This window comes from Muscardinus avellanarius (genome assembly GCF_963383645.1).
Source record: "Muscardinus avellanarius genome assembly, chromosome: 1".
In the NCBI taxonomy this organism is placed as follows: Eukaryota; Metazoa; Chordata; class Mammalia; order Rodentia; family Gliridae; genus Muscardinus; species Muscardinus avellanarius.
The window spans coordinates 71,633,325-71,652,110 of record NC_137786.1 but is presented as its reverse complement, the minus strand read 5'-3'; positions in this window follow the sequence as shown (position 1 = coordinate 71,652,110).

Sequence of the window (18,786 nt, the reverse complement as noted above, 5' to 3'; positions counted from 1 at the left end):
CAATGATAAGAATAATGTCTTGTATTATAGCTAATATATCATAATATATTTTCAGTAGAATTTACTTGACCTAAAATTCTTCCTTTGAGTTTGCTTCATAAAAATCATGTTATAAAAACTCAGGGAAGAATTGCCATTCTTTAATGAACTATTTGAATCTCTTAGGTTTACAGTGTCACAGTAAATTATTTTTCCTGAGCAAAGATCTTCTAGACTTAGCTTCAAAATTGTGTCAGTAACTTTGAAACAAGAGGTTACAAAATGTGTGGCCCTTTTTAAAGCCAAATCTAACATGCATCAAATTTGATCTATATTATACACCATCACAGGATTCTCTTTTTGAATAAAGAGAACAACAACAAAAGCACTGGACAGTTCATAATTTTAGCTACCCAGTTTCTCTTGTTGCTTTTATTTTCACAGCTTTTAATTAAAATGAGTTTGTTGTTTCAACTGCATCAGGTCAATTAATTGTCCTTTCCAATGCATACATTTCTGCCATGTTTTTGTGTGATCGCCAGTGCATTTGTGCAGACTGAAAGCTTCTCCATGACTTTCTAACTTATGATGAGTAGTGATTTCAAGCAAATCAATCTTGATTTTCATATCTTGATTATTTTGTGGTCGAAACACAAATATATCTATATCCATACATATTATGCTAGGTAAAGTACAATGAAGCAGTAAGGAAACAAATACTATAGAAATTATTGTTAAAAGCTACAGGCTATGCTGGGCGTGGTGGAACCTGCTTGTAATCCCAGCACTTGGGAGGCTGAGACAGGAGGATCACACAGGTTTCAAGCCAGCCTCAGCTACTTAGTGAGGCTCTTAGCAACTTAGTGAGACCCTGTCTATAAACAAAATATAAAATAGGTCTGGGAGTATATTCCAGAGGCAGAAAAGCCCCTGGGTTCCACCCCCAGTACCACCAAAAAATAAAATAAAATAAATAAAAGCTGCAGGCTAGAAGAAAATGCATTTTGAATCTCAAAGTCATAACCATTTTTATATCATGATTTACAATAACTCAAAAAAGGTGTTCCTAAAACAACTATGAATACTGGTATTGTTAGTATCTGCATATGTGAACATCTGGATATCCATGAGAATAAGCCAAAGTCCAAAACTCCTCAAACTTTTAAATTATTCACCTAGTACATATTTCAGAAATAAAGAGTGGGAGATGGAGGTAGAAGAGAGGGTTTCATCTCTAATGTGAGCTTCAATTATGATCCTTTCAATTCTATCCTTATAATCAGTAAATTGCTGGGCTTGGTGATAACACATGCATATAGAAAAGGACTAATTTATTTTCATGAAGACTATTAAAAGGTTGCAAGAGAGAAAAAGTAATTATCACTTTCAGCCTTATAATAACCATAAACTTATTAAAACTCTCTTTAGTAATATTTAAAGAATACTGATGTGGTATGTCTTTGAAGCTCAAGTTGCACTAGAATTGCATACAAATATTTAAGAAGTTAATTAAAATATGATTTATTTTTGAACTCTGATACTGGTTATATTGTAAGAATAAATTCTAATTATTACTTAAGCATGCAATTTTTTTCACTTTTCCTCTAATTAGCTTTGCATGGTTTTATCTGTCTAGGGCTATCAAAAGTTCAATGTTATTACTAGAGATATTAGTAGAAATTGTAAAATTGGAAAGAAAATGAGTACTTCATTTTTCCCTCATGATAAATGTAACAAATTACCCTTTATCTTGTTTCCTAATTTTTATTAAAATATAATCTTATATTTATAATATTAAATGATGTTTCTATATTTCTACCCATCTTCAGGATACTTAAAGAGTAGATCAACTTCTATCCTGAACCGCAAAAGAACATTTAGAAATTGTAGATTATTTTATTTGAAGCCAGGCGTAGTGGTACATGTCTGTAATCTCAGTCCATGGAAGGCTGAGACGGAGGGATTACAGATTTGACCCCAGCCTTATAAATTTAGTGAGGCCCTCAGCAACTTACTAAGACCCTGTTTTAAAATAAAAAAACATTTTTAGAAATGGGCTGTGAGTATAGCTTAGAGGTAACAAAAATAAAATTAGATTATTTTATTTGAAAACTATGCATCTTATTATTTTCTCTGTGTCTTAGCATGTGTATCCAGATGATTAAAATGAAGGCAGGCACTTTCAGATTGTTGTGGAATATAAACCAGATGCAAGCACATACAAGTTTAAAATAATTTGCTTGCTTTCTTGATGCATAATGTACCACTACAGCATCTCAGTATTCCTAGAGGTCCCAAGACACTCATCATGACACATGCTGCTGAGCCTACATGGGTTCTAAAACCAATCTGTACTAGAGAATATTTGAACATGGGTCAATAATTAACATTATAAAGATTTATATTTTAAATTATTTAGCTTTTTCATTTACTAATGTTATTTTTAAAATAAGCAATCTTTAGCAAATTAATTAAAACTGAATTTACATTGATGTCCAAATAGAGGCAAACAGCAGCAGTAAATCTGTATATTATGTAAATATTTCTACTGAATGCATTTGTTGTGGATCTACCCTGTGAGACACATTCTTAAAGGAAAAACATTAGTGGAAAGAGAGGCATATGAATGAACTTGAGCTAGAATTCTTTTATGTATCCAGATTTGAATAAACACATGGAAAAAATCATAAACATATAAAAATCAATTAGTAAGCCAAAAATGAAGAAGGGGAATGAGGTGAGAATTGGGCAAGGGCTAGATAAGTGGTGTTGGCATGTTTGACTCTACTATCTTGTACCCCATGAAAATGTATGACTACAATACACCAATAAGAATTTTAAAAAGAGACCACTCAATGCCTACTGTTATAGAAAATACATAAATTCTCCACCATTAGTAATTGTTCAGTGTCAGTTCATTCAACAAACATGTAGGAAGCTTCCATGTGTCCTTGTTATGTGTTTTTTAAATTTTTTATTGGTGTATTGTAGTCATAGACCTTAATGGAGTACATGATGGTAGAGACATATATGCACACATCACCCAATTAGTCCTTGCCCAGTTCCTACACTATTTCCTGCTTTCTCCTTCTCTCTCATGTTTGGCTTAGTGCTTGACTTTGATGTTTGTTAATGTACATCATGAACATTAGAGAATTTCCTCTTGTTATGTGTTTTGAATATTTAAAGATAAGTGAGATGTTAGTTGCACTTTTCTATGCATGGAAAAGAGGAATGAGGGAAAAAGAAAGAATATAACTACATCTGATTTGGCAGTATTGCTTTTTTTCTAAAGAAAAAAATTTACATTCTTGTCAAACTAATAAAAGGTAGCCAGCTACTTTATTTTATACCTAAGAAAATCAGCATACAGAGACAAAATTATTTTTTTGAAGTTCACACCACATTTTTTATAGAATAATGTTTTCTATAAATTTCTAAAAGCTTTAAGCAAAGTATGATAGCAGATAGATGCTAGGGAAAAACAATAACTTGATATTGAGCAATACGTGCCCATATGAGTTGTCCTGCTGACTTCACGATGCAAATAATGTGTAGTCTATATTCACCCTTTCATCATTTTACTTCATATTGGTTGAATTATGTTGTAAATTAAACAACACTAATCATGTCCTTTCCCCCCACCACTGAACCATTTTCCACCGAGTAGCAAAACTTTAAAATTAGAGCTAAGAGGTAGAGATTGACTATTTCTCTAACTTAAATTTATGCTGAGTGGTCCTCTCATTGCTTAAAGAAATTTGGAATTTGGAATATTTTGCCTTGAGCATAGCTGCATCAAAGCAGTTAAATAGCATCTGAAGTCTTGTGTTCAACCCTTCATATAGCAAGAACTTGGAACAAAATCATCTAGTGACCTTTTCTGTTTTCTTTTCCTAGTTACATTTAGGCTTTTGCCATATTGTTAAGACTGCACAGCCAAGAAAACACTCAAACATTTTTCAAGTATCATTTTATTATACTGCATTGGTTTCACTTTAATAAACCCTAGTATTTTGCCTTTGCCTGATAATGTAGTAATAACTAGGATGTATTCAATCAAACATTTATTAAACTCATTTACACTGAAAGCATTGCTCTCATTGCTATAAAATCATAGAGAAAGATATCAGTAAGTAAGTATCTCTCTTTAGAAGGCCACAATACAACTTTTTTTTTGTTTTTTTCATCAGATAATGACCTAGAAATTTTCTACTTTAAGAAGGCAGGGAAGGGGAAAGCTGCTTCTGACCTGGCTGTTTGATAGCCTATTTCAAAGCTAAAAATTTCCCTTCTTTCTCCTTCTGATTTGCTTCATCTAATGTTATCAAATAACATGTTCTTATTTATTTACTGACTGAAGGGAACCTGGCATTTATGGATTTGAACTGATTCAAGAAAGACTTAGACATGAACTGTGTCCTTTCTGATAAATGCACCAGAATGGCCTAGGCCTACGGATCTGAATAAGAACTGACTCAAGGAAGACTTAAACATAAACACACCAACATGACCCTGGGCTGTTGATCTGAATAAGAACTAACTCAGAAACTTAAATATGAATTGCATCTTTTCTTATAACACATCAGCATAATCCTAAAAAGCTAACTATTCAAAGAGACTTGATTCTATTGCTCAGGGAGAATCCAGGCTTTGTTCCTGAATACTTAAGTTCACTGGTTTCTCAGATTTTCTAGTAAATCAGTAGGAATGTCACAATTTGATTTGGAAAACTTGTGCAAGTACCAGGATTTGGTAACAATACTAATCTACATATTTGGAAATAAAATATTGTCATGTGGCAAATTAGTGCAATTGCTATGGAGAACAGTGTGTAAATCCCTCACAAAACTGAGATTGGATCCACCATACACTCCAGCTATAAGTTGGGTATCTTTATAAAGTAATTGAAATCAGAATATTTTAGTAATACATGCATTACATGTTATAGCAGCACATTTCATAATAGCCAAATTTTGGAACCAATCCAGGTGCCTATCAATAGAGAATGAATCACAAATTTATGGGTTGTATGCACTGTGGAATTCTACTAGTACTAAAAAACAAAATTATGACATTTGCAGCAAATTAGATGGATCTGGAGAATATTATGCTAAGTGAGATTACCAGTTACAGAAAGGGAAGGCTCATATTGTTTTTGAAAAAAATCAAGATTTTTATTTTTCTCATATGCAAAAGCTAAGTTGTAATTAGGATACCAGAGGAACTCCAGATACTGGAGAAAAAAATCCCAGTAGAGCCAGAGAGGTGATTTGGGAGAGGAAAGAAGGAGAAGAATTAATGAAGGAAACACTTCCCTGACATTATTTATGTATGTGAGAATACTAATGCCAATTTCAATATACTGTATATACTGTATGGTTAGGGTGCAAGTGGGGAGGGAGCCGAGGAAAGCCCACCAAGTGCTGTGTGCATGTATGTTACTATCACTATGAAATACATTATGATGTGAGAATATAATGCACCAAAAGTATTTAAAAATTGCCATATATAAATTGCGTGCCTTACATAATGTATGTAAATGAAGTAATACTGGTATTGTTAATCTGATCTTACAGACTGTTCTTTTTCCTAAAAAAGTTAAAAAAAAATAAAACTTTAAAGATGTATGTGTATCGTAAGTTTAAAATAAGAATGCATAATCAATTTAAATAGAAAAATAAACATCACATTCTTTCAAACTATTGACCATTCTTTATTACACATTTCATTTAAAAAAATTTTTAGTGGTGCATTGTAGTCATATATCTTAATGGAGTACAAGATGGTAGAGGCATACATACACATATCACTCAATTAGCCCTTATCCAAGTCCCACCACCACATTCCATTACACATTTTTAATGGAGGTCAAAAACAGTTTGAAGTCAATATTTTAAAAAGAGAAAACGTAAAGCTAGGCATGGTGGTGAACGCTTATAATCCCAGTACTTTGGAGGCTGAAAAAGGAGGATCACAGGTTTAAGTCCAGTCTCAGCTACTTAGTGAGGCCTTCAGTAACTTTGTGAGACCCCGTTTCAAAAATAAAAAATAACAAAAAAATAATTTAAAATAATTTAAAAAATAAAAGACGTAGCCTGGAAGTAGAATGCCCCTTGGTTCCAACCCAATTCCACAAGAAAAAGAAAAAGAAAATGAAAAAAATGTAAGTAAACCTAAGACTTAATTACTAGTCAAGTGTTTACACAGAAAAAATTAAAAATGTAAAATCTCAGAGAATTGTGCACCCATGAGTTCCTCCTGTAGAATCCATTAGAAGATGAAATTCTTCTAACCAGGAGACAATAGGGGAAACTGCAAGAAATATAATAATAATGAGTACTTTATATATTTAACTCCAGACTGAAAACGAAGACTAAGGGATGGATGAGGATGGAGTGAGTATATTATATGATGTATTCTTTGTATTGTACATTTTAACAATAAAATGCAAAAAAGAACGGGTAGAAATGAGAAAGAAAGAGAAAAGTATGTTTCCTGATACTTTTATGAGAAATAGGTATATCACTTATATATACCACTAAAAAGTACAAAGAAGTCAGTAAACATTTTTGAAATCTAATAGAAAGAAAAAGGCATCGAAAATGTTTTCATGAGAGGTAATTTATAACACAAAAGTACAAAATTCATACGTGCAATAAAAATGAAATAAAAATAAATTTAAAAATACATTGCATAAAAATAGTGAGGATAAATGTATATATAATTATAAAATTAATTATATGTATTAATTAGTTATATGTATTATATGTATAATTTATATAGTTATTAATGTGACAGCTGAGGCAAATAAGTTTGTCTAATCATCCAGTTTAATATGTGTATTCAATCTCTTAAAATGTTTTGTTTGACTCACAAACAAGAACCAAAGTGTGTGTGTGTGTGTGTGTGTGTGTGTGTGTGATAACTAAAAACATTTCTAAACAAATGTAATAGGAGCAGAAAAAAGATAGATACCAGGCAAACAAGAAATGATATGAGGTTAGTGGAGGTTATATCAGACAAGCAAATGCAAACATAGATCATTTTATGTGATAAAGTACATTGTTTTTTTTTATAAGCCCCCATTTTTTTTTTTTTTATTTTCTTGGAACTGGAGATTGAACCTAGGGGCATTCTACCTCTGAGCTACATGCCCAGCCCTACATTTTATTCTGTATATTGAAACAGGGTCTCACTAAATTGAGAGAGCTTCACTGCCTCACTAAGTAGCTGAGGCTGGCAGTAAACCTATGATCTTCCTGTCTCAACCTCCCTGCCAGTACTGGGATTACATGAGTGCACCATCACGTCCAGCTTACAAGTCAAAATTATTAATACAAATATAAAAAAATTGTTCTTCCCAAAGCTGAGGAGTCAGAAAGACTTCTAAAGTGATGTTATAAGGTGACTGCTATCCTAATATCAGAGTCAATAAGCACACTATAAGAAAACAAACCATAGCTAATAACTATGATGAACTTAGATGCAAAAATTTTCAACAAAATATGTGAAAATTAAAACCAACACCATGTTGGAAGGATCAAATGCCATTATCAAGTCAGATTTTTTTCCTGAGATAGAAAGGTGTCTTTATGCCACATTAACAGAATTTATACTAAGGAAATCCTACACGATCATTTCAATAGGTACAGAAAAAGGATTTGGCAAAATTCAGTGTCCTATTGCTATGAAACCTCTGAACAAATTAAATATATAAGGGATGTACAGCAACAGATTAGTGACAACATATCACAAGCCTATAGCTTTTATCAGTAGGGAAGAAATCTTTAAAAAAAGAGAAAAATTCCATTCTTGCCACTTCTGCTCCACAGTACTGGAAGTCTTAGCCAGATATATTTAGGAATGGAAAAGAAAAAGAAAGAAAGCCATTCAAATCATAAGTATGTTAAAGCTAGGGAGAAAAAGGTTCACTGGTGAAGACAAAGAAGGGGAAACCATAGATGAGCAAATAAGGCTAACTAGTTGAGGGGGAGAGGAGGGAGAAGAAGGAAATTCCCTAATGTACCTGATGTACATTCATAAACATATCAAAATCAATCAGTAAGCCAAACATGAAAGGGAGGAAGCGGGGAGGGAATGCAGTGGGAATTGGGGAAGGGCTAAATGAGTGATGTGTGCATCTATACCTCATTAAGATGTATAAGTATAATGCACCAATAAAAAAGAAAGCAAATCTACCCCTGTTTGAAGAAGACATAAACTTACACACCATAAAGGGTACCTACAGATGTCACACACACACACACACACACACACACACACACACACAATAATAAACTAATTTAACTAATATATTCAGTAAGGTTGCAGGATTAAAGCAATCAAGACATAAAAATCAGTTGTATTTCTATTAAGAGAAAATAATCAAAAATCAAGAAATTAATCTCATTCATATGTCATAAAGAAAATGAAAATCACGTTGTAAATTTAGCTAAAGAAATTAATGTGATTTATAAAAAAGTTATAAGACAATGATAAAAGAAAAATAAATAAATAGAAAAATATTCCAATTTTATGTATCAAAAATTGCTAAAATGCCCATATTATACAAAGCAATCTATAGATTCAATAAAATTCTTATGACTAATGATATCTTGCACAAAAACAGAAAATAAAATTTACAAATTGTATGGAACTACAAAAAACCCTCAACTCCTCAACTGGACAAATTAATCAAAGGAAAGAACAAAGCCACATAGACATCATATTATCTGATTTAAAAGTCTGTTATAAAACCATATTATTTGATAACATGGTGCATGTATAAAAACAAACACAGATATAAAGGAAGAAAATAGAAAACACAGAAATAAATTTATACATTTATTCAACTAATCTACAAATTCTCCAAGAATATACAGTGATCAAATGCTTTCTTTTTCATAAATAAATTTGGAAACCCTAGTTTTCCACATTCTAAAAAATATGTACTATTTTCTCAGACCATATAAGACATCAGTTTAAAATGTATTAAATATTTAAGTGCAACCCTGAAAAAGTAAAATGACTGAAATAAAAACAGGGAAATCTTTTTTTTTTTTTCTTTTTTTTTTTTTTTGTGGTACTGGGGTTCCTGGAAACCCTTCTACCTCTGGGCTACACTCCCAGACCTATTTTATATTTTTTATTTGGAAACAGGGTCTCTTAAACCAGCGCAGCTGGCTTCGAACCTGCCCGATCCTCCTGTCTCCGCCTCCCAAACGCGGGGATTACAACCATGCGCCACCATGCCTGGCTAAAAACAGGGAAATCTTGACATTGACTTTGGTAATGAGTCTATGGCTATGACTATAAAATAAGGAAACAAAGGAAAATGAGACTATAAAAGTAAAGTTCCTGTGTAACAAAGGAAACAAATACAAGGAAACCTCTGACATGAGAGAAAACATTTTCACTCTATATGATAAGAGACTAGTATACAAAATATATTAAGAAGTCATATAACTAATAGAATAAAACAAACAAATAAATAAGCAAGTAATAACATGTAAAATATTAAACTAACAAACAAAAAACTTGATTTGAAAAAGTGGGCAAGGGTCCTAAGTAAATATTTTTCCAAAAAAAGACATATAAATGACCAATAGTTTTATTAAAAATGCTCAATTTCACTAACCATCAAGACAATGCAAATAAAATCACAATGTGAAAACATTTCACACTTGTTAGGATGGTTATATTGAAAAGTCAAACGATAACATGATAACAAAAGACAAAAAAAGGAACCTTTATCTATTTATGATAGGGTTATAAATTGATAATGTAATTATAGAAACATTATGAAGCTATCTCAAAACACAACTGCAATATAATATGGAATTCCCTCTTCTGAATCTACAAATAAAAATAAATCAGCATCTCAAAAAGGTATTTGCACTTCCATTATCATTGCAGGATTATTCTCAAAAGCCAGTGGAAGTTACCTCAGAGCCTGTCAGAGAATGAATAAAGACATTATAGTATACATAAATGGACTATTAATCAGCTTAAAATAGAAGGAAACCTTGCCATTTTTGACCACATGGATAAACATAAGGAAATAATGTTATGTGAAATGAGTTCAAGACAAATATAACCCAATAATAGACAAAGACAAATATTGTATGATTATATTTAAAGATGGATTTTAAGAAGTCAAGCTCATGTAAACAGAATAGAAAAGTGGTTGTTAAGTCGGGAGTATGGCCTACACTTGTAATGAGCCAGTGTGGTGGCACATGCTTGTAATTCCAGCATTCTGGAGGTGGAGACTGGAGGATCTCGGTTTGCAGTCAGCCCCGGCTACTTAGCAAGGCCCTTTGCAACTCAGTGAGACCCTGTTTCAAAAAATAAAAAGACTAAAAAATATGGCTGAGGGTGTAGCTCAGAGGCAGAATGCCTCTGGGTTCCATCCCCAGTAATGAAAAAAAAAAAAAAAAGCAAGAAATGTAGGGTAATGTGTAGCTGGGAGATAGAATGTCCCTGGGTTCAAGTCCTAGTAACACAAAACCAACAAACAAAAAAACTTTCATTAGAGGCTGAGTGTAGGAAAAATTAGTGTATTGGGGGCAAAGAATACAAGTTTTCAGTTTTTTTTTTCTTTTTTTTTCTTTTTTTTTTTTTTTTTCGTGGTACTAAGGGTGGAACCCAGAGGCTTTCTACCTCTGGGCTATACACCCAGACCTATTTTATATTTGATTTGGAAACAGGGTATCACTAAGTTGCTGAGAGCCTCATTAAGTAGCTGAGGCTGGCTTTGAACCTGTGTGATCCTCCTGTCTCAGCCTCCCAGGTGCATGGATTACAAGTGTGTACCACCACGCCTGGCTGCTATCAGTTCTTAATTAACTTTAGAGATCTAGTGTAGAGATAGCAACCATAGTTGTACTATAATAATATTTATAATGTAATATAATAATAATGATAATGCATGATAGAATATTTAAGCTTATTAAAAGGAGCACATCTTAATTGTTCTCAATACTACAAAAATATATTTAAAGTATAGGCAACTATGTAGGTAATGGATATAAATATGACTTTTAGTTTGATTGTTCCAGTAATTTCAAAATGTATAAAGACAGCTGGGTGTGGTGGTGGATGCCTGCAATTTTAGTACTTTGGGGACTGAGACAGAGAATTTCAGTTTCAAGAATAGCCTCAGCAACTTAGTTTGACCCTATTTTAAAGAGAAAAAAGAAGAAAAAAGAAAGAAAGAAAGAAAGAAAGAAAGAAAGAAAGAAAGAAAGAAAGAAAGAAAGAAAGGAGGAAAGAAAGACAGAAGATGAAAGTAAGAACAGACATACTAAGGGTGTAACACAGACCTAGAATGTCCTTGGATTAAATTCTCATTTTCCCCCAAAATGTGTATCAAAATATTATGTGTTAAGTATATACAACTTTTAAAATGTCATTCATAAATAACCCAATAAAGTTCAGAGGATCAATCAATAAACAAATATCCTTGCATCAAATAATACAGTAACAATCTTTATAAAGCAAAAGTAATAAGATGTTCACAGAAACATTAACAGAAATACACTAATAACTCAAACCAAAAAATAAAACTATCTTATAAAACTGACAAGTCGACAGTAAAATATTTATGACAAAGTAAACAAGGAGAAATATACATAAAACAATTTTAGAAAAGAAAACCTACGAGAACAAACCTACAAGGAATTAAAATATAGACACTTCATAATTAAAACATCATGGTCTGATGCATAGACCTGCAAGACAGTGAAACAGAATCAGATTCAGAAGTAAAACTAAAATTTAGGGGGCCTTATATGTGATGAGATTGAGATCTCAAATAATAAAAGCATTTAGTGAAACATATTTAATAAATAACATATTTAATTAATAAAATATTTAATAAAATGTTTAGGAAAAATTTTAAAATATTATTTTGAAATAAATAAAAATAGATTAAAATTCCTTACCATACACAGGGCTAAATATTCAAGTTTTGAGAGCCTTGGATATAAAAGTACAAAAACACACATGTCTTAGAAGAAAATATGGATGAATTCATCCTCTTTTTGTATGTCTGAGTTAAATTATGAGCACATAAAATATTGATGAACTTTACTTGATAAAAATAAAATATATTCCAAAATATGCCATGAACAAAAACATATGAAAATTGACACTAAGTATAAAAAACATTTTAACTAGGAGGGAATGTTTGCCTATAAGGCATCTTTCAAAGGACTTATATACTATATGTATATACATATAATTACATATATAACCATATATACATATATATAATACTCAAATTCAATAGAAAAAATCAATCCATTTTTTTCTTTTTATTGATGCATTTTAGTCATACATCTTAATGAACTACAATATGGTAGAGACACACATGCAGAGATCACTTTATTAACCCTTTCCCAATTCCCAATCCATTCTTTCCCCCTCCCTTAATGTGTATTCACATGTATCAAAGGCAATTACTACAACAACTCAATTTTTAGGAGGTTTAAAGATTTGAAAGAATACTTCATCAGCTTGCAGCCCAAAATTTCCTACCCAGCAAAACTATCTCTCAAATAAAAATCTTTCACAACAAACAGAAGCTGAAAGAATGTATGTCTTTCAAACCAGCACTAATAAGAGATTAACTGCAAAGAAAAATTAGTACACTCCAGAACCAGAAAAACAAGAATTTCCACCAAGCAAAAAACTAAGCAAAGAAGAACAAACATTACCTAAAACAGAAGTTAAAACTCAAAATGTGTTGGGCAAGGTGGTGCATGTTTGTAATCCTAGCACTAGGGAGGCTGAGAAAGGAGTATCACACAGGTTCAAAGCCAGCATCAGCTACTTAGTGAGGCTCTCAGTAACTGAGACCCTGTTTCCAAATAAAGTATAAAATAGGTGGGAGTATAGCCCAGAGAGAAAGCCTCTGGGTTCCACCCCCAGGGCCACCAAAAATAAATAAATAAATAAATAAATAAATAAATAAATAAATAAATATAAATTCAAAATGATAGGAATTAAAACAATCTTTCATTAATCAAACAGAACATAAATGACCTCATCTTCCCATAAAAAGACAAGGTGGCACATGGATTAAAAACTAGAATCCATCAATCTGCTACCTACAAAAATACACCTTACAAAATTAAAGATAACAAGAAACTAAAGATAAAGGGCTGGAGCAAGGTTGTCCATGCCAAGTGAACTTGAAGACAAGCAGGAGCAGAAACTATGGTATTAGACAAGTTAGACTTTAAACCCAAGCTTATTAGAAGAGACAAAGCTAATATTTATCAGTTATTACATTGGCAAATTTAGTACTTATAACAAAATGCTTTCGTTTCGTTGCAAATAGTGAAGAATAGGCTTTAATATATACTTGTTGGGAGTGTAGATTGTTATAACTTCATGACTGGAATTTGACAATATATTGTTAAAAATACATGTATTTACCTTTGTTTCATCAACCCTCAGAGGAATTAACCTTAACTTTATACATATAACATAAAAAATAAATATGTTCATGCTTTTTTTGCAACATTGTTTATAATTACATTTTTTTTTTTTTTTTGCCAGTCTAGGGATGGAAGCCAGGGGCATTCAACCTCCGAGCTATACCCCTGCCCTATTTTTTATTCTTTATTTTGAAACAGGGTCTCACTAAATTGCAGACGGCCTCACTAAGTAGCTGAGGCTGGCTGAGAACCGCGATCCTTCGGTTTCAGCCTCCTGAGTGGCTGGGATTACAAACGTGAGCCACCACGCCCGGCTCTAATTACAAATATTTTAAAAGGTTAAAACAATTAACATATATTATTTATTTGTATAAGAAGAAACAGATAAACTAGAGATTAAGGAAGTGTGTGTGTGTGTGTGTGCGCGCGCGTGTGTGTATTTTCTCATAAAAAGATAGGTAGAAATGGGTTATGAATAATGGAAAGTAAAGGATAGTGACACTTCAATGTACACTTTGGGTAGAATTTGATATTTGGAAACATGGTACTACTTCACATACACAATAACTAAATAAAATCAACAAAGATAAACATATCTAAATGGTATATATCATATCATCACTATAAAATATATAATATATATGAGAGCTTAAGATAATGTTCCCTATTGTTTCTTGAGAGCAACTTTTATTCAGAAGTTTTTTATAAGCAATTTTCTTCTGGCTTGTAAATGGAAAAGCTGTAACATTTTAAGTACTGCCAATAAAAGTTCCAACCTACATTAATCAATATAGTAATCTTAGAACTTCCCATGAAGGATTTAAAAGCAAATGCCTTGACCAGCGTTTAGCTGAGTTCTTGTACAAAAAGATATAGTATCAAATACTGTAATTTATCTGATTTAATGCTGATCTTATAGTCACATTTACCATAAATTATATTAAATGTATTTTGTCAAGAAAGATAATACATTATATTTTCCATACATTAAAAACTTATAAAAACCCAGGCGTGGTGGTAGATACCTGGAATCTCAAAATTTGTGAAGGCTGAGACAGGAGGATAGCAGTTTTGATGCCAGCCTCAGCAATTTAGGGAGACTATTAAAAACCTTGGGAGACCCAGTTACAAAATGAAAAATAAAATAGGACTGGGGGTGTGTAGCTCAGAGGTACAATGTCTCAGAGCTCAATCCAAATACCACACACACGATAAAAAAGTCTTCTAAAAGTCTCAAAAAAGAATATTTATTGTCATACCTTCAAACTTAGAGAAAAGGAAAACTTACATTTTTAGACAATTATTAATACTAATTGAAATACATGCCATTTTTCTATAGAAAGATCATTTTTATTTTTTCATAATTGTGTCAGTCTAATTCTCTAGTTATTGTTTAATTTTATACACATTAAAACATATTTGGATACTAAAACATTATACATTATTCATTGTATCATTCAGTGAAAACAAATTTTAAATTATGGAGATATTTTATTCAAAACTTTTGAAGATTAGCCAAACAAGTAATTACTTCAATTATATAATATATTCTCTACCATGTTTCTAAATACATGCATTTTATTAAAATTTGAAGGATTTTCTCTGCTCTTAGATCTCCAGAACTTGAACATATGCAAAATAACCCTCCATAGCAACTATTCCTATTAGATCCTAGCGAAAAACCAAGTCAAGGGCATAAGTTTTAAGAGCTCCCCAAAGGGAGAAGGCAATAGTTAACACTGAAGAAAATAGAATTCTGTACAAGAAATGGGACCCCCAAAAAATAAAACTTAGAGAAATATTTGACATTCAGAATACATTTAAGCACACTCAGTCATTAATGTAAACATAATAAATACTGGCAATGAAAGAAACAAAATATCACTTAGCATGAAAAAGGAAGTACTTCAATGAAAGTATGATTAAATTAGATATTTAAGACATCAGAAGTTTATGTGAATTATATAATTCAACTTTAGGCCTAATTTCCCTAATTTGAGATTATGTATTCAATGGGAATCGTATTTATCAGAGAGCATGAACATGAATGGATATTGTTACATTTTTATGCTTCAAAACTAAGGACTAACAAGGTCTTGTTCAAAGCCTAATGAGATCACTTAGGTCAGCCCAAATTTCTCAGGCTTTTTGATGTCCTGCTGTCAAATAAAACTTAATTCTATGATTTTTAGCTCATATTTAACATAAATTTGCAAACAAAAATTTCACTAAAGTGAAATTGAGGCCATGCATGGTGGCACATGCTTGTAATCCCAGTATTTGGGAGACTGAGACAGGAGGATCGCAAGTTCAAAGCCAGCCTCGGCCACTCACTGTGGTCCTCTGCAACTTATTGAGACAAGACCCTATTTCCAACTAAAAAATAAAATATGTCTTGAGGTATAGCTCAGAGGTAAAAGGCCCCTGGATTCAAACCCCACTACTGCAAAAACAACAAAAAAAGTGAAATTATCTAGTAAAGAACATATGCTATAGTCTGAATATTTGTGTTCTCCATGTATTGAACCCTAATCCCAATATACTGATATTAGGCCATAAGTGCAGAACTCTGATGAATAAGTTAATGTCTTTACAACAGAAGTTGTCAGGAGCTGCCTTGATCCCTTCCATTACTAGGGAGGCAGTGAGAGCCACTGTCAGTGAGAATGGAGCCCAAATCAAGCAGAGAATCAATCTGTATCTTGATCATAGATCTCCTAGATTTGGAACTATGAAAAATAAATATTTGCTATTTTTAAACTACCAAATCTTTGGTATTTTATTTTAAAATCCTAGAAAGAGCCTGGCGTGGTGGCGCAGCTTGTAATCCCGGTGCTTGGGAGGCAGAGATAAGAGGAACGCGCAGGTTCGAAGCCGGCCTCTCTGGCTTAAGAGACCCTGTTTCCAAATAAAAATATAAAAAATGGGTTATGGGAGTGTAGCCCGGAGGTAGAAGGGTTTCCAGGAACCCCAGTGCCGCCCCCCCCCAAAAGAAAATCCTAGAAAGTTTAGAACAATACCATTTTTTCATCCCCATTTGACTATGGATTTTCTGGTTTGCTAGTTTTCTCCCCTATCAGTAATAGTTCTTCTCTTTATTACCATTTAAAATGTTAATTGCTACATTTATGAAGTAAAATATTTCTGATCTTTTTGTTTAAAGTGTAACTTTATTTTTTATTAATGATTTTTAAAAAATTTTTATCGGTGCATTTTGAAAACTGTGGCACATTTAAAGTGCTTCTGAAACTCAGTACAGTGGTACATACTTGTAATTCCAGTATTTGAGAAGCTGAGACAGAAGGATCACAGGTTCAAGATCAGCCTCAGCAATTTAGCGGAGCCTGAAATCTTAGTAAAAAAATAAATAAATAAGTAAAAAAAGGGCTGGACATGTAGCTGAGGAGTAGAAAGCCCTTGAGTTCCATCTCTAGTACCACACATATACTTACAAAAATTTCCTCTGCAATATATAATTTTATTAACCAAAAAATTGACTTAGTGTTTTATTTTCTAAATGCTTTAAAATCTTTTTATTGAGAATAAGTTTCAATCAAAACACAAAATTTGCTCTGCTGGTTGAATATGTACCAAATCTATTTGTATATCCAAAATATGATTGAATAAATCACTATAACACTATATTAAGTCCTATCGGGTTTATTATACTATTGTTTATATATATATATATATATATATATATATATATATATATATTTCATATATAAATTTCCTTGTCTTGGATTATTCAGAGTTCTCATAGCTCACCATACTTGCTCTTTAGGGAATTCTTAATATTTCTCTGAGTTTAAATTGCACGCTACACTAAACTGCCACCAGGATCCAATTTAAGTAGACTCTTGAAATGCTGTTCATTAGCAGTAAAAATAAATTGCTTAGAAGTTATGTTAAACTATATGAATTTTTTGAACTAACAAAATTATTTATTTAAGGTAGTGTGTTCTCTGCAGTGTTTATTGTATAAGCTGCAAAACCTCCAATCACTACTACATTTATATATAAAATGTGAATGTTAATCTTGTAAATTAGCACATGAAGTTTCTACAAAGTTCTTGGACATTCAGTATCATAATTTAAATTCCAAATACTAAACACAAAATGACTAATATATGTTAGCAATATTTTCAAAAAGTTGCCAAAATTAAAGTTTTTTGGCTCAATTTTCAGAAAACCAGACAGTCTCTGCAGGTCAACGATAGCTCACTGAAATATTAATGTGTACCTATTCATTTATTCATTGACTTAACAAACATGATGTCTTTCTCTTTGCAAGGAAGGTCTATAATTTTGCATTCAAAGGATCAAGTTTGCCTGTGTTTAGTACAAACCATCAATAAGTACATTGAGATCCAATGATTCTGAGGACTAGTGTCAGACCATTAGCATGATGAAGTTTCCTACTGAGTTCCACAGGTTTCCATTACTGGATGTGTATCACAGAATGAGAATAGATACAATTGGTGGATACGATTTCTTTCATAAAATAGTTCTCATAGGCTCTGAGAACCCTTAGCATACCTAAGATGATGCCTGTCAACACTGTCTTATGCTGGAATCCCTGTTATAAAGAGCATGGGAAAGGCATATTGGTACAATGAGACACATCTGGGTATCTATTTTATTAATATAAATTTATTTTGTCACATCAAGTCATTAGGCACTGCCTTCATAAGACCAATAATTTAGGCATCTACTTCACATCAATACCACACATGTAAAAGATAATTTATATGTTCATCTCTTTAGCATACTCTGTCTTTTCTTCCTATTGCATCAGAAAATAATTCACAAATAGGAATAAACTTATTTAGGTTAAACTTCTTTTATCTGAAATAAAAATCATATATGTTTCTAAGATAATGTATTTTTTCATTAAAATATATTGTTTAAAATTATATAGTAATTTTATATAGTACTACATAGCAAAATATTAGTATTCTACAAAATAATGATATGTATGTGCTTTTATATATTTGTGTTTACATAAGAAAGGGGGCATACTCTTTAGTAAAGATTTACTCATAGTAACTCAGTATTCAGTTTTGATTTTATGTAAAAATAAGACAATTACAGAAAGTCATAGATAAATTAATATAAAGGTAACAATAGTTATAACATATATCATCACATGTATCGCAGAAATCACACAAACTATAGACACAATTAAAATTAAAATTCTCAAGAATAAATTACTAAAAAGAAACTAATATTCCATTCTGCATCTGGGAAACATTGTTGATATGATTTCACAATGTTGGGACTCAGAGTTGAAATCGAAGTGACTTCAAAATAGCTTATTATTTCATGAAAATTTGTAAGAAGGGTATGCATTTCCTCT